This window comes from Pongo abelii, chromosome 17 (genome assembly GCF_028885655.2).
Source record: "Pongo abelii isolate AG06213 chromosome 17, NHGRI_mPonAbe1-v2.0_pri, whole genome shotgun sequence".
Taxonomy (NCBI): domain Eukaryota; kingdom Metazoa; phylum Chordata; class Mammalia; order Primates; family Hominidae; genus Pongo; species Pongo abelii.
In genome coordinates this window covers 43,522,237-43,549,131 of record NC_072002.2, presented here as the reverse complement: position 1 = coordinate 43,549,131, position 26,895 = coordinate 43,522,237, and the positions used below count along the sequence as shown (strand labels likewise).

The window sequence follows — 26,895 nt, the reverse complement described above, 5'->3', positions numbered from 1 at the left end:
GTTTTTTGGTTTTTTTGATGGAGTCTTGCTCTGTCACCCAGGCTGGAGTGCAGGCACTATCTCGGCTCACTGCAACTCTTGCTTCCCAGGCTCAAGCAATTCTCCTGCCTCAGCCTCCTGAGTAGCTGGGATTACAGGTGGATGCTCCCACACCAGGCTCATTTTTGTATTTTAGTAGAGACAGGGTTTCACCATGTTGTCCAAGCTGGTCTCAAACTCCTGTCAGTGATTCTTAAGTGATCTACTAAGCCTCTATGGGTAAGCCCTACCTAATTTTGAAAGTAAGTGGAAAAGTGCAGCAACTATGACAGGAGAAGGTCACAGTGACCGTGGCTCAAATCTCTCAGGGATACAGGTCTGGATTGCCACAACCGGTAAGCCACCTAGTGAAACAGAAGTGCTGGCCAAAGGTGGGGAAAATCTAGCAGGGATTTGAGAGGTTTTTCTTCCTCCTGACACCAAATACATAGTGTCTTTTCCAACATTACTTCTCCAGCTCTCTGCCACCAAACGAGTGTCCAGCAATTTAATTCAATTGTGATAATTCTCCCTGAATTTAATGTCAGATCTCACACATTAAAGGACTCAGTCCCACAAGACTGACCTCACTTTGGACACCAGTCACAAGTCCCAGGTCATTCATCCTTACTTCTGATCAACTAGCTATAAGTCAGGGCTTCTCATGACCCCTTTCTCAGGCTTGATATATGCTAGAATGGCTCACAGCACTCAGGAAGTCACTTTTTTAGTTACATTTACCAGTTTATTATAAAGGGCACAGAATAATGGCCAGATGAAATGATACATAGGGCGAAGGATCCTGAGTGCGGAGCATCCGCAACTGCAGACTTGTGGTGTACCACTCTCCTGGCATAAGGATGTGTTCAACAATTGGGAAGCTCTCAGATCCCTGTAATTTGGGAATTTTTATGGAGGTTTCATCACATAGTATGATTGATTACATTACTGGCCATTAGTGATTATCTCATTCAGCAGCTCCTTGCCCCTCCTCAGGGATTGGAGAGTGGGGCTGAAAGTTCTGAGCTTCTAATCAAGGCTTGGTCTTTTGGGCAGCAAAGCTCCCCTCCTGAAGCCTGCCAAGAGTGACCTCATTAAGACAAAAGTTTCTTCTATCATCCTTATCACTCAGGGAAGTCCAAAAGTTTTAGGAGCTTTGTACCTAGAATTGAGGGACAAAGACCAAATGTCATTTTGTGATACCACAGTACTGGAAGAGAAAGATAATGATAATCAGTTGTGCTCCAGTTGTGGTACATGTGTGTATACATGTATGGGGGTCAGTGCAAGGGAGGCTGTATTTATCCCATTAATTTTCTCATAAAAATTTACCTGAAGATAACAACAATGATTCTGTAGAAAATGTTGACAGAAAGAATAGAATTATTAAGTGGATCAAAGTCATAAAGTTGTGGATTATTACTGGTTAATATGCTATGTGACATAATTCTCACCCCTTAAGACCAAAGTGCCTAGACACCTAGCTATTGCAAGTGTTATTTTTTGGTAGATCACAGCTAGCTAAGTTCCTTTTTGGGTTGGGTGCAATGGCTTACACCTGTAGTCCTGGCTACTCAGGAGGCTGAGGCAGGAGGATCACTGAATCTAAGAGTTAGAGGCTGCAGTGATCTATGATTGTGCCACTGAGCTCCAGCCTGTGCAATAAAGCCAGACTTTGTCTCCAAAAATAAGTAAATAAATATTTTAAACTCCAGTAAGTGTTTTTCTAGAAATTGCTTTTGGACAAAGATAGCTGCCTCAGTCAAGGTTATAGCTCCTTCTAGAGGCAGCTCCTATCCAATGTCTTGTTGACATGAGGGATATAAACGAAACTTGCTCAGAAGCCCTGCCTAAATACATGAAGTTTCTGAAGGGTTTACCTAGCTACAGAGCACCCTGTGGTATTAGCTGAGTCCTCTATTGCATCTGCATTGCAGTTCTACTTCTCCCCATCCCTAACTCTGTTTCCATCACTTCTTTACAGATGTGGTTTCCAAAATCATTCCCCAATAAACCAACTCTATGCAAATATCTGCCTCAGAGACTAATTCACAGAGAACAAACTTATAACAGCTTCCCCAAATTTCAAGACTCAACAGTATATTGTAATGGAATATCTATATGTATAGTAATAACATTTAAAAAGCACATAATTGTAAGGATTTTCTTTAGACTACTGGTTACCCCTACTAGGAATAGAATGTGGTATGATTTACAGTTTGATCTTAGTAGGGTTTAGGGTTCTTTTTTCAGTAGGTTCAAGTGGAAGGGAAAAGGTACAAAGGAGTTGAGAGTATATTTAAAATAGCGGTTACAGTTTTAGGTCATTAAATGTAATCTGGGTAAGGAGATAACTGATGCCATGATGAGGATGACAGAAATTAAATGTAGCTGGGTTGGAATAGGAATCACAATGGGGCCAAAGCATCATTAGATTAAGGGTAAGGGTTTGAGGTATACAAATAAGAGACAGGGTTCTGTGAGAGTGAAGTTTTAAACTGAATTAGGTAGTCATATAGCTCTTAGTAATCACAAAAACTAGAGTATAACTCACGCATGGATGGTAATATATTTTGCATATTTGTGCCCTCCAAATCTCATGCTGAAATGTGATTCCCCACTGTTGGAGGTGGGGCCTGGTGGGAGATGTTTGGGTCTTTGGAATGGCTCCCTTATTAATGGCTTGGTGCCCTCCCATTGATGATTAATGAGTTCTTACTCATTAGTTTATGCCAGAGCTAGTTGTTTAAAAGAGTCTGGCATCTCTTCCTCTCCCTCTCTCAACTTGTGACATACCTGCTCTCCCTTTGCCTTCTGCGACCAGTAAAAGCTTCCGGAGTTTTCACCAGAAGAAAATGCAAGCACTGTATTTCTTGTACCGTCTGCAAGATGGTAGGTCAAAATAAACCCTTCTTTATAAATTATCTGCCCTCAGGTGTTTCTTTATGACAATGCAAAATGGACTAACAGAGGTGACCACATTGAAAGGAGGGATAAAATCATTTGAGGTGAAGAAGTTAAGGAACTGAGGGTCAAGATGCTTGAAGAATAGTCATCATGGATGTTTACATCACTATAAATTATGAAAGAAGTACTGTCTTTAGGAGAAATACCAACATCATCAAGTTTAAGGCTATGGACCTAAATATCAGTATATTACCAAAACAAGAAGGGATATTGGTGGTATAGTTTGATGAAATACATTTTTAAAACTATAAAAAGGATTAACGAGTGGGTGAAGCAAAAGGGTGTAAAGAGGATGCCACCCTAACCTCCATGATCAGTGACTAAGGAAACCCATACTTGAAAGAATTCCAAAGGATGTATGTAGTGTCCTCATAGGGACAGCCAGACTCCTTGCAGAGAAAGGTGAAAAGAACCTTCAGAGAAGAACGTAGGAGATTTTGATGATGACAGATCTTGAGATCCATGGTGGAAATGTTCAAGGATACAGAAGTCGTGAGAGGGAGAATGCATATCAGATGAAGAGATGTACAGAACTGTCTGAATCAGAGTTCAAGAGATGGGTGCGGGTCTTGAAGTCTTGGACTTAGTGGTGACTGAGTTAACTGGAACATCAAAGGATTCACCATGTTTGTCACTTTCTAGAAAGAGGGTGAATAATTAGTTTTACTAAAGCTTCCCTTTGAGAAGTGAACTCTTTGGCAGATGGTGGACATGAGGAAGGAAATATGTGGGTGGCAGACACTAGCCAGCAACACTTGAAGTTTTCTTGGCATCCTCTTTAATTCTGCCAAGGATAGCATTGAGACAGGGGAAGGGCCATATTGCCAGGAGCATGCAGTGCTCTGTGGATGCCCTGTATATTCCTGCTGATAAATATCATCATTATCATCATCTTGGTAGTAAGGAGCCACAGCAGGAAGGATTATATCAACACATCAATAAATTAAAAGAGAAATATCACATGATCATTTCAACAGAGGCAGGAAATAATTCACGGTTTCACAAAAATGTGCTTGGAAAACTAGAAATAAAAATTTTCTTAATTAAGTATAAGATCAAAAATCCACAGTAGGTAATGTTCTTCATGGTGACAACTTTGTATCATTTTATGAAGAATTGAGATGGATATGTGAATGAATGCATCACTTCTACTTAGCATATCAGGGGAGATACAAGTCAAGGAAGTATGACAAAAGAAACCAACAAAAGGCACATGGATGAGAAAGGAAGAAACAAAAATATCATTAACGTTATACCTACTTTATAAAATCATATATGTTTCTATATATATGAATGTATTATAAATCTAATGATACAATGCTATTGCTTTAGTCAACTGACTTTTATAGAATTTAAGAATAAAAATAAAATACTATTTTATATTTACCCACACAAAGAATCATATATGCATGAGGCTATATTGGTTATAAATACATGAATATCATGAATATAATATACATGGGAATAAAAAGTATGCGTCAAATTCAGGCTTATTGTTACCATAAAGGAGAGAAGGAAAAAGGATTGGTAATGGTCACATAGATAGTTTCAAAGTATCTTTAATATTTTATAACTAAAATAAAAAATAAATCTAAAGCATATATTGCAAGATTTTACATTTTGAAAATACTATGTGGTAGATATATGGATGTTTATTGTTTTAATTGTTATAAATTTATTTATAATTTTTTAAAATACAAAGAGAGATATATGTATATATACATACATAAAATCTTATCATACTATTCCACTTTAAGAATACTTCCTGAATAGAATACCACCCAAACTTTTTAGCAGAGTGTAAAATATTATCCATGATTCATCCCAGACAGTCTTAAGACTTGTTAAATGCACTTCAAGGTTCAGCATAAGAGTCGACTCTTTCAATAACTCTACCTTAGCCCCACCATTCTGGGATGGATTCTCTTTGCCCTGTGTTAGCACTCAGTGCTCACATGCATCATACCACATATCACAAGGGATTATAACATGTTTACTCCTTTGTGTATCTCACCAAGTAGATTATGAATTCTTTGATGACAGAAACTATATCTTTAATCTATGTATACCCAATTTCTAGGTATATAATGGCACATATTAAGAAATAAATGGCTTTTGAATGGATAGAAACCTACTTAAAAGTTAAAGAAGCCATATTTACTAGAAGCTAAAATTGAGCAGTGACAATGATATTATCGAAAAAGAAAGATAACTCTCCCTTTGTTGCTCTGAGCACCTGGAAGCAAAGCTATATTGTCTCCAAATGAGGGATCAACTCTCATTTCTCAAAGCTAACTATTGTAAAAGGTTTATTTTCCTGCTCAGATCAATTACCGGTATTGATAATGGTCAAAGTTTTTAGAATCCCTGTGACTGTTATTTTGTTTGAAAAATGATTTGTAATGTATGTAGACTTATTCATCTCCAACTGTGGATGTAGCAGGAAGCTGAACATCTTAATATAATTATTAAACAATTTAATACACAATTATATTTATTATTATATAATAAATAAAACAATTTAATATAATTAATTTCCCCTGCACCACTAAGAAACAGCCTGCAATTAGAGATGTATTTTCATAATACTGTGTGTTTCCTGAACTGGTATTTTATGTATATTAAAATGTTCACAATATTTCTCAAAATCAGTTTAAATTTCTCCACATTTGTCCTACAGACAAAAAAAAATCTAGTGACTTAAAGAATAATTACCTAATGTTACTGCTTCAATGAAATAAAAATATCCATTGCACCTGATATTTAAACTCAAAATGTGTAATTCCTTGTACTCTTTACCAATTTATGACTCATAGAGCACCCCGAATAGCGTATATGGCGAGGCTTAAAATTTTGAAGTCAAACAACCTGCGTCCGGGATTAAACAGCAAGTTACCAAGCCCACTGTGTGGTTTTCAGCAGGTCACTTAATGTATCCAGTCCGTTTCTAAATCCCCACTTGGGCAAAATACTACTTTTGTCAAGGTTTTCTAGTACAAACCAAATAATATTATTATTGCTTCTTGAAGGCCAGAAAGCCCATTGACATGCACTCTACCTAGCCATATCTGATCATCATTCCACGATTCACAAAGCTTAACCTATAAAAACGTATGAGATGACTGTTATCACAGGCCAGTGTCTTAGGGGCCAACAGAAGAGCTCTTATACAATGAGCTCTCATTCTCTTTCTGTTGTTGATAGTCTAACATAAATGTGAAAAAAAAGAGAACTGTAGAAACAGTAACAAAGATATCTGTGATAATATATTAGAAATATACAATATTAATCAAAAAGGCAAACATTAATTTAAGCCAAATAATGACATAGTGATTTGGCCCAATTTTTCATTGGTACTAATGAAAATAAAACTTTTATGTCATATGTTGGTATATTTGTGGTACAAAGAATGCATTATTATTAAGTGATTAGAGCTCTATACTTCCTTTAAAGAGTTGACTAGCATGAAAATATTAGCTATTATTAAAGCATTACCATATATAAACAGACTTCAACACCAATATATATTGTTTTTGAATAATGATAGCAAATGCATTTGATCATTTGCTTGGCACAATCCATTTTGCAACCAAAAGCATATATTTTCAAGAAAATTAGCTGAGGCTAACTGGAAATCTTAATTAAAATTAACTAAATCAAAGAGGTCAATTGTGGGTCAAAACTGATTGCCTAGGCCTCATTAGTATTGAAGTCTAATCAAATGAATCTGCTAGCCTCAAGTCACCACCCACCAAATTATTGCCTTATGGAATATTTTTATATGCCATGGATGCTACTTTCAAATGATGCCATGTGAGACCAAATATAGACAATCAGGAGGCTTTTTTGTACATGATTACAAACATCTGGACAATCTAAACTACTTTAAAAACTGTAATGAAATGTTTGATATTTTTGGTAATTGGTTATTTCTAAAATAAAAGATGATTCTATGCTTTTAAGAGGTAAGGAATTGTTGATTTCAACTATTGATTTGTCATTTTTAATATCTGTCATTTTTTTGTTTGGCAGCCCTTTACTAAACAAATTTCTAAAAATACTTTTACAAATTTATTTAGTAGTCAAATGAAATAGACTTTTATTATCTTTAAACTGTTTAGCATGGATATACATATGCAAACACATATAATATTGAGAGTATCTTTTAGTAACTGAATATAACAAAACTTAATCCAATTCTTGTGGAATCCTTAATACGGTGTACTTTTCAGGAGTTACAAAGTAAAGTGGGAAGTGAAAAACTCATGAGTAAAAATAGGAAAGCTCTCTCCTGTATAAATTTGCTTTCTGAGAGTATTTTTGATCACTCTGGTAAAATTAAAATGAATAGAATAAGGGAGTAAGCAAAGTGGTTCTCATGACCAAAGAGAAAAGGGAAGTTGAAGAGGCAGAAAATGGTGGTAAGAGTGAGGCAGAACAGTTAAGGCATAAAAGTAGAAAAGCCAAGGTAAAGTTTGATTAAATGAAGAATGAAAAGAAATGGCAGTATCTAGAGGCAAACAAATGAGATAGTGGTAGCATATTTTGAAAATTGAAGACATTCTAATCATACAGTAAAAATGAAACAAAGAAAGCCAACAATAATTAGAAACTCTTAAATTTTATAACTTTTTAGAAAAATATAATTTTAGGAAATAAAAGTAAATTAAAAATGGGAAAACCTTAAAAAAGAGAACAATACCTAAATTAATGTTTTCTATAAATATCAAATAACTGCTTTGTATAGGCATTAGGTAGGCTTTGAGTGTAAAGTTAAGAAGACATGTTTGCTCAAGGAAAAACAATTGTAACATAATTCCATAGCTTCTTTTTAAAGGTATGTACAACCTGCAGTGTGAGAGCTTGGGAGGGAGGATGGCTAAGTTTGCTAAGAAGATAACAGAGTAGTAGCATTTGTTTTGAGACTGGAAAGTTGAATAAGCATTGATAAAATACAGTGAGATACAATTTGATCAGAGGGAACAGATCGTGAGATGTTCTAGGGAACTTAAAGGACTCTTAGTACTGCAGTGCTTACAGAGAGCAATAGTGATAGTCATGAGGCTGGAGACAAAAGCAGGCCCCAGATCCACAATAGTCCTGTGTGCCTGAGGAGGAGTTCTAGATTTTATTCTGCAGGTGAATTGGAACAACTGGGTCATTTTGAGTCAGAGAGTGACTTAATCAAATTTGTTATAAAAGATTACTTGATGAAAGTACAAAAGAATGAGTTATGGAAATATAAAATGCAGGAACATTATTAAAAAGATGATTGCAACATTACAGGTGAGAAATGATAAAAGCCTTAACTTGGGCGATGTTAATGGACTAGAAAAAGAGGAGATAAATATTTAAGGCACAAAGATATCAGCACTTAGTGATTCTGAGTCTTCCATATTTATGGGCTTTAGGTGTGCCCAAGATCTCTTTGTCCTCAGGACATCCAAGCTGCCTTGCCCATTTACTGTAATCCTACATGTAATTATTTGTCATCTTCTATAAAAAACCATGATGTGAAAAAAAAAGGTTAGTAAGTACTGATCATTCTTATTAATGCTTTTTGAAAAGATTTCTAATAATAAAAATGTAGTTCCTAAAAGATTTATTTTCCATTAAAAATAAAATCAATTATTTTTAATTACAGCCAGGATGGCATTACTGCAATGCTATGCATTCCTGTAACATCTGGGCAAGGTAGAAGAGACATATATCAATCTGCGTCCTCCTTGCTCACAAACTTGTAATGCTGTTTTGAACTCACAATGCCCTAGGTTGCCATGAACCCCCAACTATGTATTAAGCACTGTTTTTAGACACGAAGACAGTTCTAAGAAGAAGCGAGGTCCATTCCCTTACAGAACTTGAACTTAGTGGGAGAGACAAATACGATACAAATATTCACAGGAATAAGGTCATAAAGTGTTGTCAAGGAAAAATGCAGGACATCATAAAGTTGCTTAATGAAAAGAATCTCTAACACAGGATTTGGTGAATGAGAGGGAACTGAAAGGAAGTGGTCAGAATAGAGTGAAATAGATAACTATTTTACCAGAAGAAATATGCAGAATATCCTTGAAATGTTTAAGATACTAACAAAAGACCAACGTGGTTTGAGCAAAGAGAGGATGAGATAGACCCCTGACATAGACTATAGAGGAAGCACAGGGAAGGCCAGGTATTGCAGGCCTGTTAGGATTCTGAGTTTATGCTTTGATGATAGCAGGACCTTGAAGAGTGTTGAGCACAGGAGTGATTTGCTAAATCACAATGCTTTCATTTACTTGACTTCACAAGTGTGACTTGGACTATCCTACACGACCAAAATAAATGGCTATTTGAATACCAAAAATTATATTATTCTGATGTATTCACAAGTCAAAAGGGGAAAGCAATACATTTTAAAATGTAAAAAAGCAATTGGCCCTCAAGCGCCTTCCCTTTTTTCTAAATTCAGAATAGTAGAAATCTATAATTGAGCATAATTGTAGAGAACAAAGGGGGAAAATATGACCTCAGGCATTTCCTCCATGCTCTTGCTGCTTGATCGAGAAACCTAGTATAGCTTCCTCAGTTCTGAGTGAGTATTCCTTTTAGTATATACAACTATATATATATACTTTTTCCATATATATAACATATATATCATTTTCCATATATAATATATGTATATTATAGGTATATTTATTTATTATAAATATGCACAGGTCTGGAAAAAGTAAATAAAGTTTGAGGGGAAAGAGAGACTAAAGGTTTTAGTCTAAGGTTTTTATACTTTCTTTTAACCAGCTTTTTGTTGTGTTCGATTGACCATGTGTGTCTGTGTGTGTGAATACAACTATAAGGAAATACATAAGTAGCTGTATTTGGGGTTTGGTCCTACCTCTCAAACTAAGTAAAAGGCCACACTCCCTATTTTGTGCTTTTATCAGTAGGCATGCTAAATGACTCATCAGCTTTTAGGGACATGGTGTATTATGTTTCTTTGTGTATGTTTGGTTTGGAGCTAGGAATAAAAGCTTGCATGTCATAAATATGGGCTGAATTCTTGGACTTTCAGTGAGTGTGGTAAGTATGAACCTTATTTAGAGAATAATGTGAGTGACTGGTGAGTTCCGGCTTCTTATACTTTATGTCGTCTTCTTATTCTTTTACTGAGGCTCTTGTCTAGATCCAAATATAAGTGTGCCAATGCACATTCAGTTTTTTTCATGGTGATACTCATTCAACTTTTTAGCACTCTGTAAAGAAATAAGCAAGAAGAAATGGTCAATAAAGTATGTGGTATCTTTTTGTACTTAATAATAATAATAACGATGAGCAAATTCTAACCAGGGTCTACAATAATTTCATTTTAAAACAGCAAACTGATGATATGAGAAGGTAGCAAAAGTATCCAAACTGAAACATAGCTTAGAGAAAAAAATTACAGAGGTAGATAAATTACCACTTGAATAGCCATTAAATTATAAAGGCTGGGCACGGTGGCTCACAAATATAATTCCAGCACTTTGGGAGGCTGAGGTGGGCAGATGGTTTGAGGAGTTCAAGACCAGTCTGGGCAACATGGCAAAGCCCTGTCTCTACAAAAAATACAAAAATAATTAGCTGGGCATGGTGGTCTGTGCCTGTAGTCCCAGCTACTCAGGAGGCTGAGGCAGACTTGCTTCCGCTAGGGAGATGGAGGTTGCAGTGAGCTGTGATTGCACCACTGCACTCCAGCCTGGGTGACAGAGCGAGATCCTGTCATAGATAGATAGATAGATATAGATAGATAGATAGATAGATAGATGATAGATAGATAGATAGATGATAGATAGATAGATTAGATAGATAGATAGATGATAGATTAGATAGATAGATTAGATAGATAGATAGATTAGATAGATAGATAGATAGATAGATAATATACTGTAGAGGTCATCACCTCCTAATAATCATATTTCTTACATCACATTTTATTAGGTTATCTTTATATAATACCGGTTTTTACTTGTATAATTCTTTTGCAATGAAGTATCTCTCCCTTTCCTTGGACTGATGACCTGTTTCCCACATTCATGAAATTAAGTTTTATCACACTGTTCTCATATCCTTCTCCTTTTCCTGCTTATAACTGTGTTAAAACTTCCAGCTTCTCAGATGGCTATATCTCCCCATATAGGTAATTTTTCTGGATCAATACAACAACAGATTGATGAAGCAGATGAGCTATGTTTAGAATATAGTATTATTTTGAAAGGGACAATCACTTCTTTAGATGCCAATGGGATGCTAATGACATTTGTAAAACTTTTCTTGATGTAATTCTTCACTATAAATTTGCACTTATTTTGTTTCTATCAGTCACAAGTTTCTTTGTGAGTCAATCATACATAAAATCTTTCCCAGCTGTTATAAATCAGTGTTTGGCTATTTCTCCATATATATCCAAAATGGTGTTACAAAGTATGAACATTATTTGGTTATTTTGTTCTGGATCTTTTTTTATTATGTTTGTTTTCTCTTGGTGTTCATATCATCACCCAATTTAGTATCATTTGTGATTTGAATTAATGTGCTGTGTACCTCTATGTCCAGACTAAAAATAAAAGTATTAACATTCTTCTGGGATGCTTGAAACTGAATGCAATTTAATACCAATAAAGCAGGGCCATGATGTTTTTCAGAAACGGATTGACAGAATATTTCTACTTAGGGGACGTGCAGCAGCATATTGATCATAAAGGGAGACTTAAAACTCCCTAAAAAAGAATCCCTTAAAGCCTTAACTTAATTTACAGTATAGCTGCAGTAAAGAAAGATAACAGTATGGTGGCTGAAATTATTTTTTTAAAAAAGCACTTACATTGAAAAGGAAATGACTACAGGAGATAATCTTCTATTTCATCACTGTGAAACTTTACAGACAGTAATGAGCATAACAAGTGTGAAATATGCTTAATGTATTAACATGAGAACTACTGCAGAGTACAAATTTCCATTTAGAATTTCTACAATTTAAAAGATAAACTGTATCCCCACTATAGCTGTATTCCTTAGAATTTCTGATTTTATTACTCTACACGTGGATAGACAGAGAGACTTTGAGTTTCAATAAGAATGCCCTGTATGTACTTCTACATTCAGAGAAGCTTATGAGATCTCAGAAATGGCCCCCCAAAAGGTATGGAATAAAGAACCTAAAGCAGCAACACCTATCCATATGGCAGGAGATTTCATGCCTGGCAACATTGCTTGCAACTGTGACGTACTTTATATTCTGCCAGCAAAATCTCATTGCATTCATGGTTTTTATAGGTATTGCAGTAATATAAATTTTCACTATTTCATTCTTTCTTGGAGGCAATGAAAGGGAAAAAGGTTGGACTATATGGAACTAAGGAAGCATGGCCTTGATTGATTGCCCTTCTGAAACACATTTATCAGCTTTATATGGTCAACTATAGTGTATTGAGCCTTAAGCACTGAAGCATTCTGAAGACACTGTTATATTATTTAAGATACTTTGCAAAACAAAAACCCTTACTTTCTCTGGACATATGAACATATATATATATATATGAATTCAGTATTGTTTATATATATATATATGAATTCAGTACTGTTTTGATGTTAATAAGCTTATATGTTAGTCCTTTTCCTGTTAGGATATAGAAATCCTTTTCTCCTGTAAGTCTCTGCCTATTGCCACCTGCATTTTCCCTGTTTCACTAGTTTAATCATATTGCATAGTCCATAGTGCAAACTATGGACTACAATTCGTGTGTGTCTGTGTATTTCTGTACTTTTTTCTGAATGTGGAAAATTTTGGTAAAATCGATTTCCAAAACTCTATCCTCCCTCTTATCTGCTTTATAATATACAATTCCAAAGGATACAGAATAAATAAGAAAGAGTAGAAGACTGCCTTAATTATTTCCAAAACCAGGGATGCTGTTTCATCTAAAAGCATGCAAGTATATAGAATTAGCTAAGCCAATAACTAGAGCATCCAAGACTTGAAGACAATGGACATTTCCTCTTAGCCCTTCTGAGGGCAATCAGGACAATTTTGAGGGGGCTCATTGTACTTACCATGAGATAAAGTATATACAGGGTAGACTATCTGTAAAGAAAAGAGAAATGCATGATTTTATGAATAATTTACCTTCATTCCTAGAAATATTTGTCATTATCCAAGGAGATTATTTGCAGAATGAATCTTCAGGTCCCAGGGCCTCTAGAAAACATCCAATAAACTTGACTGAATAAGAACAATATTACAAATAATATTTTCAACTATTAGAAAAACACTACCTATTTAAAGTAATTAAGATAATTTCAAGAATCCAGTAAACTGCTATGGAATTATGAATGGGGAAATGTATGGAAATTGAGATATTTCTTCCATCATACATGTTAAATAAAGTTTTGCAGCTTAATCAACAGATCAGAAAAAACTTGGAAGCCTCAAAAGAATCTTGAATAGCAAATAAAACTAAATAGTGTTTCTATAGTTCTTCTTGCTACAAAGCTAATTTACCTTGAATATAAAAGTAGAACAGGTGTCGTACAAGAAAGAACTGGACAGGAAGCTCATCTCCTATATATACTAAATACTTTGGTTAATTTTTCTCTATGCTTAAAGAAATAGCCAATTTGTTTTAGATTAAATTTACAAGAAAAGATTATTTTCAACTTTTCAAACATTCAAATTATTTTGAATGCTATTTAAAGAACTATGTTTATCAGAATTCTGTGTCACTCACAAATACTCCCTAACTCCTGCACTCAGTGCCCCATTGTCTTTGCTATGTGCTCTTAAACACACACATACACATATTCACAGACACACACACAGAGAAAAGCACAGAGATACATATTCCAAAGCACACCCACACATTTCAATAATCTCTAGCACCCAACATACTTAGACATCCTACATTAATCTAAAGTGACTGAATTAACCATTACCAACAATATAGTGATTTTAAAATTTGAGATGGTTTTGAAATCTTTCATAATAATGTTTTTCTTCAAGTCACTGAATTATAATGATTTAACGAAGGAAAAAATCTTTGTCCGAAGCCAGTGGGAAAATGGAAATGTTTCTGTTTGCTTTTATGATGGTTAATTTTGTGTCAACTTGACTGGGAGAGTGGATACCCAGATATTTCATCAAGTGTTTTTCTGGGAGTGTTTGTGTGAGTGTTTGACAGGAGCTTAACATTGGAATTGGTAGACTGAGTAAAGCATATTGCTCTTTCTAATGTGGTGGCCCTCATCCAATCAATTGAAGGTATGAACAGAAAGCTGACCCTCAGGAGAAAAAGAAGAAAGCCTCTTTCTGCCTTTTTTTTAAAAATTTCTTTTTAGTTTTTTATTCTTTGGACAGGTCCTACTTAGATTCCTGGGCTGGCATGCAGTGGCACGATCTCGGCTCACTGCAGCCTTGACTTCCTGGGCCCAAGCAATCCTCCCACCTCTACCTCCCGAGGAGCTGGGACCACAGGCATGTCATGTACCACCACACCTGGCTGACTTTTAAATTTTTTTGTAGAGACAACGTCTACACTGTGTTGTCTCGTCTGGTCTTGAACTCCTGACCTCAAGCAATCCTCCTGCCTCAGCCTCCCAAAGTGCAGGGATTATAGTATAAGCCACTGAACCCAGTCTCTCTGTCTGTTTTCAAGCTGGAACATTGGTCTTCTACCTTTGGACCCAGGCTTGGACTGGAACTTACAGCAGCAGCTCTTCTGCTTTTTTTATAATACATTTCTTTATCTTCTATTGGTTTTGTTTCTCTGGAGAACCCAGAATAATACAGGCTTATTCCATAGGAAACAGCTATAAATCCTTTAAAATATTTGTTTAAAATTGTGATAAGCAAATAATTGCTTTACATTTAAATATAAATGACGTTTTCTACTCAAGTCCTGGTATCGTTTAATTTAGCTAAGCAGATAGAATACTTATGGGCCAAAATAAGTTTGTAGATTATAGGAAAGGAAAATTGTAGACACTATTTTTAAACTTCATTAAAAAAAATGTAAAAAGATTACCAAAAAAAGGAAAAGGAAGATGCAAGAAAGTATTTCAAATGGTTTCAAAACAATAGACAAAATTATCCTCAAGTTACCAGTGTTGGACCACTGTCAGCAATGGCTATCTCTGCAGATTCAGGTGAATGCTGCTTTTTCTAATCAGAAAAATATAGTTTGTGCAAGTGCCAAAGAGTGAGCCAAATATAACAATAGATCTTTGAAGTTTATACTCACAAATCAAAGGAAATAATTTTTATTTTGTTAAGCAATGAATATCCCTATATGTTGTAGAATGCAACAATCAGAGGCAGAGTAACGATCTGGAGAACCTATCAATTTGAACCAGAATGGAAAAAAGGAATTTGTAATGAATATCAATATGTTAAGTGTATGTATTTCTAATCAAAGCACAGAAAACCCCCTCTTTATAACATGATAAATAAAACTTAAAATTCTTTATAACATGATAAGTAAAATTTACAACATGTAAATAAAATTTTTAACATGATAAATAAAATGTATCTTTATAACATGATAAATTAAATTTAAAATTTTACCAAAGTCCACGGTCATAATATTGTTTGAGTTCAGGGAACTGACCCCAGATACAATTTGGGGCCACCTGGTGTCAGTTGTCCATTATGGCTAATATACCAAAGCAAAACAGTATTCTGATTTCAGAGGATTTTTGGAATGTGGGAGGAATTCGAATAATTTCCATTTCACTGGCATTTGTTTCATAAACTAAATGGAGATTTTTAAAATTATGGTAAAATACACACAATGTAAAATTCGCCATCTTCATCATTTTTAAGTGTATAGTTTAGTGGTGTTAAGTACATTAACATTTTTGTGCAGCCAATCTCCAGAATTCTTTTTATTTCACAAAACTGAAATTCTATAACCATTAAACACAATCAGCATTCTCCTTTCTGTCTCTAATATTTGACTATTCTTTAAGCATCTCATGTAAGTGGAATCGTGCAGTATTTTTCCACTTATATGTAGAAAAATCTTTTTGTTACTGGTTTATTTTACTTAGCATAATGTTCTTAAGGTTGATCTATATTGCAGCATGTGTCACAATGTTCTTTCCTTTCCTTTTAACTCTCAATAATATTCCATTGTATGCTGTATCACATTTTATTTTTCCATTGATCTGAAAATGGACACTTGTGTTGCTTCCCCTTTGTGGCTATTGTGAATAAGGCTGCAATGAACACAGGTACACAGGTATCTCTTCACGAACATGCTTTCAATTATTTTGGGTATATACACAGAAGAATTGCTGGATTATGTGGTATTTTTATTTGTATTGTTTTGAGGAATAAGGAGATCTTAGGCTAGGAAAACTCTGGAATTGAGTGTATTCTGTGCTTTATAATACATGTAACTGCTCTTTCTCCACCTGGCCTTACCCTCTTCTTCACACCCAGTATGGAGACTAAGTGGAGGATGAACAGGAATAGAGATAACCTAATCACATGTTACCTAAATCTATGTTCTTACTGAGTTTTACAATACTGTAAAGTTTTGTGTCCTTCTTGATATATAAAGATGACACCGATAACCCCGTATCATTAAAATAGGCAGTCAGAATCCTCTAAGAGTACATGGATTTAGATTCATTCATGTATATCTCTCACCCAGTCTTTCTTGCTGCTGTGGTATGAATAAGAAACCTATGCTATCTAAAGAATTGTAAATGTCAAAGATAGATAGAGATTATATATTTTTATTGTATTACTATATGTTATGTATAATGTTACAGTAATATATATGATACAGAGAGATTATAAAGGATAATAAAAATGTTCTTTTTACAAAATTTTATTTTATTTTATTGTAAGTTCTGGGATACATATACAGGGCGTGCAGGTTTGTTACATAGGTAAATGTGTGCCATTATGGTTTGCTGCACCTATCAATCCATCACTTAGGTATTAAGCCCACATTATTAGCTATTTATCCTAATGCTCTCCCTCCCCGACCTCCTCTGACAGGTTCCAGTGTGTGTTGTTCCCTTCCCTGTGTCCATGTGTTCTCATTGTTGAACTCCCACTTATAAGTGAGAACATGTGGTGTTTGGTTTTCCGTTCCTGTGTTAATTTGTTGAGGATAATGGCTTCCAGCTCTTCCATGTCCCAGCAAAGGACATGATCTCCTTTCTTTTTATGGCTGCATAGTCGGAGTGAACAGACAACCTACAGAATGGGAGAAAATTTTTGCAATCTATCCTTCTGACAAAGGTCTAATATCCAGAATCTACAAGAAACTTAAACAAATTTACAAGAAGAAAACAAAAAACCCTATTAAAAAGTGGGCAAAGATATTCCACATTCACGAATAGACACTTCTCAAAAGAAGACATTTATGCGTCCAACAAACATATGAAATAAAAGCTCAACATCACTTATTGTTAGAGAAATGTATATCAAAACCATAATGACATACAATCTCACACCAGTCAGAATGGCGATTATTAAAAAGTCAAGAAATAACAGATGCTGGTGAGGCTGTAGAGAAATAGGAAAGCTTTTGCACTGTTCGTGGGAATGTAAATTAGTTCAGTCATTGTGGAAGACAGTGTGGCGATGCCTCAGAAACCTAGAACCAGAAATAGCAAAGTGTTCTTCTTTATTCCTTCTTCATAGGATGATATAGCTTACATCCTTCAAATATACGGAACTATATTGATATAACTACATAAGATACAAATAATTCTGGTCAGTCTAGCCAAAATATTTATTCACTAATGCATGCATTTACTAATTTAACAACTATGTCTCAGGCACCATGTTTTGTACTAGGAAGAACAAAACAAATAACAGAGATGCCCTAACTTGACTCAATTATTTTTTAAATTGAATTTCTTAAATGTTTGTATTTATAATTGAATCTAGGTGATGTCAATTAAGTATATTCAAGATTTTAAACATTTATATCACTCTCCAAAATTATTCCAGTAATAATTCTGGCATATTTAAGAATGATAGCTACTTGTTTCTTTTTATAATAAAGTAACCTGAACAGATCATTGTGGTAGAATGAAAAGGAAGATGTGTCTTTAGCATATTCTGCATGAGTCTAGATGAGCATTCAGAAAGGTAACAGTATTGGCAAGATTTCTAAAGGTTCAAGTAATAATATATTTTGTTAACTGACTCACAGTGTTGATAATCAACATTTTAAATATTGATAATAAATAAATATTTAAATAACATAATTAACACTTAAATATTTATAATTGGTATTAAGCACTTAACTGGTTGTTATAATGAAAGGGTAGATGAATGTAAAAAGGAATTAATGACTGACACACGCAATGAGGAGAGAAGTTTAAAATATAATTTCACCTTATTGATATACTTTTCCCTAAGTATCATATGAGAATAATGGCATGCTGGGATTATTGGTTGGTGAGAAGAGAAAGCAGTTGAAATCTAGACATACTTAGAATAAAGAACATGTAGAAAAATAGAATACCTAGAAATAAACTTAACTAAAGAAGTTAAAGATCTCTACAATGAAAACTATAAATCATTGATAAAAAATTGAAGAGGAAAGTTTAAAATAAAAAGATATTCTAGATTCATGGATTGAAGGAATAAATAATGTTAAAATGTTTACACTGTCCAAAGAAATCTATAGATTCAGTTAAATCCCTATCAAAATACCAATGACATCCTTCACAGAAATAATAATTCTAAAATATACATGGAACCACAAAAGACTCAGAATAGTCAAAGCCATCCTGAGCAAAAAAAACAAAACTGGAGGAATCACGTTACCTGACTTTGAATTATACTGCAGAGCTATAGTAAACAAAACACCATGGTACTAGCAAAAAAACAGACTCATAGACTGATAGAGCACAATAGAGAACCCTAAAATAAATCCACAGAACTACAGTGAACTCATTTTTAACAAAGGTGTCAAGACCTTACATTGGGGAAGGGACAGTTTCTTCGATAAGTGGTGCGAGAGAAACTGGATATTTATAGCAGAAGTATGAAACTAGACCCATGTCTCTCACCATATACAAAAATCCAATTAAAATGGATTAAAGACTTAAATCTAAAACCTGAAACTATAAGAAAACATTGGGAAAACTCTCCAGGTCATTGGGTTCGGCAAAGACTTCTTGAGTAAGACCTAAAGAGCATAGGCAACCAAAGCAAAAATGGACGAATGAGATCACATCAAGCTAAAAAGCCTCTGCACAGCAAAAAAAAAAAAATTAAGAAAGTTAAAAGACACAACCCAAAGAATGGCAGAAAATATTCACAAGCTACCTATCTGACAAGGGATTAATAACCAGAATATAAAATCACCTTAAACAACTCAATAGGAAAAAAATCAAATAATACAATTAAAAATGGGGAAAAGATCTGAACAGTTATTTCTCAAAAGAAAACGTACAAATGGCCAACAGGTATACAAAAAAATACTCAATATCATTAATCATCAGAGACATGCAGGTTAAAACTACAATGAGATATTATTTTACCCCAGTTACAATGGGTTTTATTCAAAAGACAGACAATAATGAGTGCTGGCAAGGATGTGGAGAAAGGGGATCCCATGTACACTGTTGGTGGGAATGTAAATTAGCACACCCACTATGGAGAACAGTCATTTGCAAACTGTCATTTGCAACAACACGAATAGAACTAGAAGACATTATGCTAAATGAAATAAGCCAGGCATAGAAAGATAAATATCTCGTGTTCTCACTAATATGTGGGAGCTAAAAATTAAAACAATTGATCTCATGGAAATAGAGAGTAGAATGATGGTTACCAGAAGGTGATAAGGGTAGTGGGGATGGAGGAACAAAGTAGGGCTGGTTAATGGGTGCAAAAATATAGTTAGATAGAAAAATGCAATTTAGTATTTGATATCATAATAGGTGACTATAGACAACAGTAACTGATTTTGTGATATAAAACAACTCAGAGTGAAATAATGTTCCTAACACAATGAAATGATAAATGCTTGAGATAGTGGATATCCCAGTTAACCTGATTTGATTATTACACATTCTAGGCATGTATCAAAACATCACATGTACCCCATAAACATATACACCTATTATGAATTCATAACTAAAAATTTAAAAAATAAAGAACATGTAGAGAGATGTAGGAAAACTATTTTTCATGAGCCAATATGGGCAATAATTAGGTAGAGAGATATGGAACACCTACGGTATGAGGGCTAAGATAAAATCCACAGTTTTGTTTATTATTATTCAGTAAACATGTATTATTATGATGTAAACATGTATGTACTATTCAGTAAACACATATTTAGTGTTTGTTATATGCCCAGCACTGTGGGGGAAAAAAGATTACAAAATAATTTCTTCCACTGACATGTGAAAAGATGTATCTTGCATTCAACAAGGATTTGCTATATATTTACTGTTATGTGACAGGCTGTCATGGGGAATACTACAACAAATAAAAATAGATAAAATTCCCTGCCTCATGGATTCTAGATTCTAGTGGTTATGGGTTGTGGGGAGATGGTCTTTCTGGAGTAAAAGATTAAAACAAACACAAGAAGAATAGAGTGGGTAGGAGAAACAGAATTATGTGTACAATGGAATTATCCTGTATGTGAGTTTGAGTTCCATTAGGTTTCTATTAGGTATCATTAAAGAGTATTGAGGAGTACTTAAGGAATAACTTAATTTTCCAGGGGTAACTCAAAGTCATGGAAAATCTGAAACTCATCATGGAAATGAGTGAATTAGACATTCATTAAAAAGAGAGATTCTTGTAAGTTGAATAGCACTTAAAAACTGGCTTGCATTCTACAAGCATAATATGAAACTAAAAGTACTTTAATGGTTTATGTCTGTCAAAAATATCCAAGCCCTCTCATTCCAACATCTTCCCAAAGAAGCATGATCAGGTGACTCAGAAACCCAACCCTTCGATATGTGTTTCTCATCCCAGCTCGAATTTGTATGAAATTCTGACCTTTTTACACCTTTTCCTATTCTCAGAAAAGAAAGAACATTGGCTAAAAACGAAAAATTCTAATAAGTGAAAGATGGGTTGGTTAAGGATATAATCTGATTTTTGTTTTATTAAATCATTTTATATTGAAGCCAAATGTGGCTTTCTGTTTTATGTTCTCCACACTTACACTGACTCTAGAAACAAAGAGCTTTATCTCTTCTAGGAAAGACAAATTCTAATTTTGGCTACCTGCTTTTTCGTTAATTTCTTTGTTTTAAAATTTGATTGCATTGATCTTCAAAACTGAAACTCATTAGAAACCGTAAAGGAAGATACTACAGATTGTCCCAACTTTCAAATCTTTAGATAGCTAAATGTTACTTTAATGTTAACCATAGTGTTTCTGAATTATTGCTGTAATATTTCAGTAATGGCATAAAAGTTGTCAAGGTCAAAACACCCTCAGAAGGGAGATGTGCAAAGAGAAAGCATTAGATCTGAAAAGCACAGTTGTAGCTGCTCTAAGGAATCTTTACTAAAGTAATGTGCCAAATGATATCATATAGAACTGTGAGATCCCAGAAATCGCCATGTGGCAAGTACTCAGAGATGAAAGTGAGTTTTCGTTTCTTTTTCCTTTATATATTAGCATATAAAACACCTGGCACCTTTCATTCCAAGTAAAGCATATATTTAATATATATAAAGCTCAATGAAAGTCTTTTTTATCCCCTATGGAAAGATTTATTGGATTTTTCATGCGCTGAACAGAACAATACGATTTGCAACATGCCTGGGGTCTGTGGGAGCACTGGACTGAGCAAATGTTGGTGAGTGCACCCTCTTCCACCACGGGCTTCCTACCTTTTTCCATTTTGCTCTAGTTGGGAGGTCCTGTCGAATGACTGGGTATATAACACCAGGAGCATGGCTTGGTCATTACTCTCTCCTTCCTCACCAGGAAACAGAATGTCTTATTTAGTAGCTCTTTCTCATACACAGTTGCTCATATGTGGTCGAATTTCAGATCATGGGATAAATCTGGCACTTCCTTTCTCCTCACCACACTGTTATAAATGGAACAAACAAACAGAAAAGAAAGCAAGCCTCTTAGCAAAAAAAATTTAATATAGCCCTAGTAACCACTTGCATTTGTATGGCATTCAGTTTTCTAAGAGTCTGTTACCTACATTTGTTTTCGCTCCTCCCACTACCGCTGTAACGTCTATTACCCTCATTTCGCATCTGAAAACTCTGAAGTGCAAAAAAAATTCACATACCTGATGGCAATCAGATTAACAGTTTTTATACCCAGGACCCAAATCAAAACACTCTTACTTTACATTCTGCAGTCTTTTATCTGCAAGTAGGCAGTACCGTAATGCCAAACAGAAGCAGGTGAGTCAAAGCCTGGAAAATCTATGCAGTGCCAGAGAAGAGTGAAGCATCCCACTGCATTTTTTTTTCTTCTTCAAAATAAATTGAATATAAGCTTAAAAATTGAGTATTTTTACTGAACTTTAATTATCATCTCTGGCGAAGTCTTTCTACATACAGGTTTCTATTTTATTTCTGTCTAGTTATGTTAATACTTTTATAGTTATTTTGTAGTTTTACAGTTACACTTACACTATTTCTTATAATTATATGAATACTACCAAAGCAAAGAAGTGTCAAGTCATATTGCTTATTCTTTCCTTTGCTTACACTAGACTTGAAATAAAGGCTCTTAAACTGACACATTCATTAAAATATATTTGGAATCCAGAAATAAGGTTATGTTAATCTTATGTAATTGCTAAGTTCCTTGCCATGATTTATTAAGTCAATGTATATACCTTGATGCATCAAAATTCTATTTCAGTGAAATTACTGGACTATAAAATGATTGTTTTGTTTTTCTCTGTCATTTAACCAACAATAATTTTTGCAGCGTTTTCCATGTAATTAAATGTATCTGGCAAAGCATTAATGCCCTCTAAAAATTAAACATCCATAAAATTGTTGATTCGACAGTAATATAAATGTGAGATAGGAATGTGCTTAGATATTTTGAGATGCAAAGCCTCTTTTGGGAAATAGTAATTTGACTCTAGGAGATTTTGAACTCTTAACCAAATAAGAGCTAATTATTCTAGTTGAAATGGCATTCAGAGACTTCTATTTTGGCATAGCATTTCAAAAATTCTTGGGCAAAATATTATTCCATATGATTGTTTGTTAAGAGCAAACCTATCTCCACTTGAAAATAATCATGAACTTATTCCAAGAGGAATTTCAAATGTTAACAATTATTAATTTGAACAAAGTTAAATATCTCAAGTAAGATTAACACAAGGCTAAGCCAAAGGTTAGTATTATCACAGAAATCAGAATCAGCCAAGATTTCCTAATTCCCTAAAGAGTTTTGTTTGTTTGTTGTTTTTTCAGGAAAACCAAGATTCCTTCTATGGTAGAGGGGACTGGGCACATCAATATTCTTTCACATACATTCACCTGTATAATTACAGCTTGTTAGACAAATTATTCCCCCCCCAAATCTGGTTACAATTGAGTAGAATATTAAAATATTTACATAGTTTTTATTAATATAGTACATGAGGAAAGACATAGTGTTTTCATCACACTGACTTGACTTTAGATACAAGTTCTGCCATATTTAGTTGTTTGATTGGAAGCAAACAATTTAAACTCTAGTAAGCTCTGCTTATCCTCACTTAAAATAAAAAATATGGAAATAGCTGCCTCACAGATTTTATAGACTTTTAGGACGGTCAGATAAAACAGCATATCCGAAGCATCTAATAGTTCCTAACATACAATACATGCCTGATAAATAGTAGCTATTATTTTGCATATTGTTATTACATGAATGTATCTAGATCACTTGCTTATAATGTCCAAACTTATTAAGGAATTAGATGATTACCATACCCATTGGATAGATTCTTTTTTAGTTATTCATTTATTTAATAAACATTTATTAAGCCTTTATTATATGTCAACACTGTACTGAGGATTCAGACACAAATAAAGCAAAATCTTTGCCTCAAGAAATTTGCGGTATTATTAGATCCATGAAAGCTCCTGTTTTTTGAAAGTGTATTATATGAAAAGAATTGCATTAAACACTTTGAAGACATTATATTATTTAATTATAGCTGTTGTCAAAGTCAGTATTTGAACCTCTGTTACATTCTGACTTTTAAGCCCAGATTCTCAATTGGTACAAAGCACTACTATGAAAAAGAAAACACATTTTGTCACAGGGAGAAAAGTGTGATAACTAATTCGCCTAATAAAAAATATCCACTTTTATTCTTTTTTTAGCAGTATATTAATTTTAGCAGGCAAAAAAGTGGATTTTATTTCTTTAATTTTTTCTTTTAAAAATAATATTTTGGTCAAAATAAATTATTAAGGTCTTTTGTAAATCTTTTTACAAATCAGAAAGCTCTATGTTTCTCTTTATTTTAAATTATGATGACACACAAATTTGTGAAGCGTTCTACATTTTAAATTCAAGGACCAATTACCTGCTGATGAGTGCAAAAGCTGAAAGAAGAGATTTCCAAAATGAAGGCGCTCCTGGCTAGAAAAGATAGCAAAACGGGAGAAAACATTGGACAAGCAGCATCCTCTCTTCAGCAGGCATCACTGAAGCTCTTCGAAATGGCATACAAAAAGATGGCATCTGAGCAAGAAGGCTCTGGAAATTCTGGCACTCGGGAACAAAAGGAAGATCAAAAGGAGGAGAAATAGTAATAATAGCAGAAATTTTGAAGCCAAATTGGACAACATATGAAGCTTAGGAGCGAAGAGACTTCCGGAGCAGAGATTGGCAAACTTCAGTCTTTTTACTGTGTTTTTGCAGTATTCTATACATAATTTCCTTAATTTGTAAATTTAGTGACCATTAGCTAGTGATCATTTTATGGAAAGTGATTCTAACAGTATAAAGTTCACAATGTTCTATGTCCCTGGCCTGTCATTTTTCAGCTGCACATAAAAGGGGCAGGCTGAATTAATTGGTCATTATAAAGATTTAACTATTATATGCTGAAATGGCCATATTTTCAAGGGGTGAAAACATTTCGCACACAGAATGAAGGTAGTCAGCCATTGACTTGGAATGAGACCACATATGGGGATGAGATCCTTCCCCAGTAACTTAATACTGCTGTACTGGCCTATGTGTACATGGGGTCCTTCAATTGAGGCCTTGCAAGGCAAGCCGGCTGTGCCGTGTTTGTAGATGGGGCAGAGGAAGCTAGAACAATGGAAAACTAAACTATTTATGTTAGGTACAGCTGTTAAAACAAGGCAGGAATGAGGCTAGGCCCTTAACTTCCCTAAGGCATGCTTTTCTAGCTACCTTCTGCCCTGTGTCTGGCACCTACATCCTTGATAATTGTTCTCTTTTATCCATTCTGGGTTTTTGTTTAAAAGATATGAAAAGCATCTAAAAAAATTATGATTATTCTAAATGTTCATTGGGAAGGTAGAAAATGTCAATGATTTCAAATTTAGAACTTTTGATCACCTTGGGGATTCTCAGTCATTATTGACATTTTATTTGTTAGTTTTGATCCACCAAAGATCCATTTAGTCAATGTTGAATGATAAATTCTTAATGAAACTGTTTTCGATATAAACAGTGTTTAAGAAATAGAAGCATTTTTCAAGCTAACTGGTCTGCTTCAAATTTCTATGTAATAGATTTATTGTTAATACAGAAAGATCCCCCTTTTGAATGCTCTTTTTTTTTGAGACAGAGTCTGTCGCCCAGGCTGGAGTGCAGTGGTGCAATCTTGGCTCACTGCAACCTCCGCCTCCCTGGTTCAAGTGATTCTCCTGCCTCAGCCTCCTGAGTAGCTGGGAGTACAGGTGCGTGCCACCATGCCCGGCTAATTTGTGTGTGTGTGTGTGTGTTTTATTAGTAGAGATGGGGTTTCACCATGTTAGCCAGAATGGTCTCGAACTGCTGACCTAGTGATTTGCCCGCCTCGTCCTCCCAAAGTGTTGGGATTACAGGCGTAAGCCACCGTGCCCAGCCCCCCTTTTGAATGTTCTTATTATCACCCATGAAAATGTATTTGATACTTTGAAAAATCTGCTGTACCAAATACATCTAATAAGCTTTCCTAATTTCCACCATATAATATTAATTTATATTTTCCTATTTATTACCCTACTAGGAGAAATCTATCTTACTCTTAAATGTGTTTTATTGTTCTACAGATTTCAAACATTTCATTGAAGGAGATCAAAAAAATTAAATACTGATCAAGAGCCCACCTAAACTTGCAAGTATATTCATATAGTTCATAGATTTCACATTTAAAAAATACTGTAAACTAGGTAATTACTGTAAAAGGCTTAAAACAATGAAGGTTTATGCTACCGAGATTTTGGATGATAGATGTCTGAAATCAACCTGGCAGCAGGGCCATGTTCCCTCTGAAGTCTCTACAGAGTAATCTTTACTACATGCTTCTTCCAGCTTCTGGTAGACCCAGGAGTTCCTTGGCTTGTGGCAACTTAACTCCATTTTCTGCATCTTCACATCATTTTGTTTGTGTCTGTGTCCGCTCTTCTTCTTATAAGGGGTTAAAGTCATTAACTTGGGGTCAACCCTAAATCTAGTATATCATTCATACTAATTACATTTATATGTACTATTTTAAAATAAGTTCACATTCTGAAGTTCTAAGTTGACATGAATTTTGGAGGGACACTATGCAACCCGCTTGAATTCATAATTAGTAATTTATTAGAAATGGCAGAAGTTCTTTATTGAAAGTGCAGTCATTGACCTGCATTTATTAAGATAACAAACTTATTAAATGTCTGGGGCATATATAATGTAGAATCTGTCTTTAAGTAAAGGATACCTTGAAATTTATTCTGCAGGT

At 34.5% G+C, this 26,895-nt stretch overlaps 1 long non-coding RNA gene across 2 annotated transcripts; it reads right to left on the bottom strand.

Annotated features, from left to right (window-relative positions):
- Positions 1–9,649: 9,649 nt before the first annotated feature.
- On the bottom strand, positions 9,650–25,651 carry LOC129051530 (uncharacterized). Of its 2 annotated transcripts, XR_008515885.2 has the most exons (4): positions 24,517–25,651; positions 21,845–22,047; positions 13,133–13,204; positions 9,650–10,223 (listed from the first exon to the last, which is right to left on the bottom strand). It is a non-coding gene; the product is annotated as an uncharacterized LOC129051530 (long non-coding RNA). The 2 variants fall into 2 exon arrangements; XR_008515886.2 differs by lacking the exons at positions 9,650–10,223; positions 13,133–13,204 and adding an exon at positions 16,831–17,212.
- Between the last annotated feature and the right edge of the window lie 1,244 nt (positions 25,652–26,895).